Raw genomic sequence first — 3,663 nt, 5'->3', positions numbered from 1 at the left:
GCAGAGGTGTGCATTGTGGTCGATGGATGGGGGTCGGGCTACCCGCATTGTCCCAGGATCACCCACTGGCGCCGAGCAGGAGGAGACTCAACAGCCCAAACAACACAGGGGACTGCGCCTCTTTTTTTGTTGTTAAAGAAGTCTGGAAGCAATCAGTCAGGGGAAAGGGTCTGTCAGAGGTATTGTGGAAGTCGCTGCAGACGCACGTTGTTCCCTCCCCTCTCCCCCTCTCTCCCTCTCCACTTCTCCCTGCCCTTCCTTTTGTGTGTGTTACTGACTATTCCCCAGACTCCAGGAAGTAGCCAATTTTATCTAACCAGTTTCCATTTCAGTCTGGCGCGGAATGTCTGCAATAAGGTGCAGGACAAGGATTCATTAATATTTTTCCCTCCCTGCGTGATAACGTTTTCATGTATTTTTAAACCACACCTGACAATAACTGAAGTAAGTACTGATGGTGTATTTACATGCTTGGTGGAGTCCTGTAATTTGGTGTTGCGAACACTATATTTGTGGAACCTACCCCACCCCCCCACCCCCACCCAACTAGCAGGTCAAGGTCTTTTTTATTGGATTTTTGACAGTATGACAGTACAGCCATTAAAACGACATGCACTCACTGGACTCTGTACATACTGATAGAACCACTTTGGACTCCTTTTTGCTTTCAGAACTGTTTTTATTCTTCGTACAACAGATTCAACAAGATGCTGGCAATATTCCTCTAGGAGTTTGGTTTATACTGATATGATAGCATCACACAGTTGCTGCAGACTTGTTGGCTGCACATCCACGATGTGAAAACACATCCCAAAGCTGCTCTATTGGATTGAGATCTGGTGTTTGTGGAGGCCATCTGAGTACAGTGAATTCACTGACTTGTTCAACAAACCAGTGTAAGGTGATTTGTACAGTGACTCCATGTGAACTGTAGCCTCAGTTTCCTGTTCTTGGCCTACAGGAGCGGCAGCCGGTGTGGTCTTCTGCTGCTCTAACCCATCTGCTTCAAAATTCGAAGCTTTGTGATTCCAGAGATGCTCTTCTGCATAACTTATGCATACTTCTGCTTATTTGAGTCACTGTTGCCTTCCTATGAGTTTAATTAGTTTGCCCATTATCCTGTTGCTCATTTGTTATTTTCTCTTGAAATTTCCAATGAAATTCCCAGTAGATCATCAGTTTCTGAAATACTCAGACCAGCCTGTCTGGCACCAACAACAATGCCACGTTCAAAGACACTGAAAACAAATTTCTTCTCCATTCTGACTTTCTGTCACACTGTTCAAATGGTGCATGGCAAAGTTTAAAAAAATGAGGTCATTTGTTAAAACCAATTCCGATAAGAGCTCATATCCCTGATATTTTATCTCATCATTACAGCTCTAGCTTTTAGCGCAGCAGTCCCATCCACCTGGTGTTCAAACCCTTTGTTTGCAGGGGGCAGCCAATCAGGAGAAAGCTGGCTTAAAGAGAAAGGAATTAAAACTGCTCATTTCAGAACGTAGATGACCCAGGGGGCTGTACCAGCATCCAGTATAAAATGAATTATTATTCTGAACTGGGCAAAAGCTACTCCAGCAGAGTCCAAGAGCAAAAATGGAGCTGGAAGTGCTTTCTGGTTGACAACTGGAGTGTGGTGCTAATGTTCTCACATCCTAAGGCTACAGCAGGGTTAGTTTCATGCCCCCCCTTCACAGTCTTTGTGCTGAGCTAGCTTCTAGCTTTAGCCTTGTGTATTCATAAGGCATATATACAACAGTCTTGCTCATCTAAGTCTCAACAAAAAGTGAATAAATGTATTTCTAAAAGCTGCTGAGCTGTTGCTTTAACAGCCTCGTTAAGCTCAATCAAGTGACCCTGCAGAGGTGATTCAAATGAGGGCGTGCAGTCGGCTAAAACAGCATTACACAGCAAGAGGGATGATTAATATTCTAGACAGCAGCCCTAGCCTTCACTATAATTTATTGACACAGTGACTGGTTTCAGACGAGTGGGGGTCACACATATGCAATTAAACAGGCTTATTATGTGTGAATGAGAATGTTAAGAATAGGGTGAAGACTGCATGCAGGCAGGCAGCCAGTCGCTGGTGAGATAAGAATGATAGAAATAAGGCAACTTTAATTAAATAGATAAGAGAAAACTTAAAAAATTCACAATTTGCACATCCGATGTCACAACAGGAAGGATCGAAAACACCCACACTGGTAAATGACGCAGCCTCTTTTTAAAAAAAGAAAAAAAAGAAAAAGAAAATCATGCTGTGAAAAAGCATAAAAAAAGGAGGGAAAAAACGTATTCATCGTGTGTTGAGAAAAAATGTACCATTATCAGCATGTCCAGTGGGGTTTGCTCTATAATGAATGAGAGAAAGCTTCAGTCTTGTCCTCAGACATGCGGTATGACCCACATTTTATCCCAGAATGCTAATGTTAGCTACAGACCTACCAACCTGCCCCAGACTCCTTTTAGCCAACTGAATGTTCAATGAGTGAGTTACTCTCCTGCGGTAAAAATGTCAAACAGTCTAATGCAACAGCCTGGCGATAAATTTTACCTTCATAAAGGTTGTGATCTTCAGTTTTGGCTAAAATGATTAAAAGTATTACTTCTAGAGCAATCCAAATATCGCTAATATCGATACCAGCGCTGGTATCGGTATCGGATCGATACTAGCACAATAGGATCAATACTTTCTATCCTCAAAATTCAGTATGTAACCCACTGAATAGTGTTAAGTAATTTCTTATCCTTTTGGAAATGAAAAAACTTAATCTTTTTGTGTCACCTGCCAGGTCTAGTAGATTTATAGCCTGTGGCACATTTAAACAACAGAAGTTGACAAAGAGCTTTAGGTACAGGCACATTTTTAATTCTTGGTCCACAAAAAAATTCAGTTTGAAAATCTCAAAAATCGTGAGACGCTGCTCTCCCCTACATAAGCTAACTTTATAGGTTAAAAGTATTGGTATCGGTATCGGTATTGGTAATTCTGGCCCTGTATTTACTTGGTATGGGATAAATACCAAAATTGGTGGTGTGCAGTATCGCACAGCACTAATTCACCTTGATGCATTGTTATATCAGTCTGTTAAGTTAATGTTGGGTAAAACCTGAGGACTGGCGTGAAAGTTCAGAACTTCATCTTTAGCTGAAAGTTGCTCAGTATGTAGCTCGTGCCCTGCAGCCAGTGGTCAGTCAACACAAAGAAACCCCTCAATTCAATATTAATAACTTTTAATCAATCCAGACTTTTAAGTTGGATCAAAGTGAGCCTGACACATTGAGATGCAACAATGTTATTTTACACCCAATTACACGTGCAAAGTGCACTGAATCTCAAAGAGTTATTATAGATGTTGTATAAGATTCACGTTTTCATTTAGGAAGCATTTTCTCTTGTCCAACGGGCTTTGGTCTTTTCAGTATGAGATGAACTACACTGTAAAAAGAATAACCCTATTCAAATTAAAAAAAATGATGTCCAATTGTCACATCCAAAATATTTGGCTTCATAGAATCCAAATTGAGTCACTTGATATGACCTGATACTTTTATGTTGATATAAACAATATTACTAGACTTGACTGAAACTTTAAATTTTGCATTGATCCAAATTGATTTTTTTACATAGAACCATATTTTAATTATTGAACCAAGCTA

This window comes from Haplochromis burtoni, unplaced genomic scaffold (genome assembly GCF_018398535.1).
Source record: "Haplochromis burtoni strain Fernald_Lab_line unplaced genomic scaffold, NCSU_Asbu1 Contig_137, whole genome shotgun sequence".
In the NCBI taxonomy this organism is placed as follows: domain Eukaryota; kingdom Metazoa; phylum Chordata; class Actinopteri; order Cichliformes; family Cichlidae; genus Haplochromis; species Haplochromis burtoni.
The sequence above is the reverse complement of the archived record's forward strand: the minus strand, read 5'-3'. Positions refer to the sequence as shown.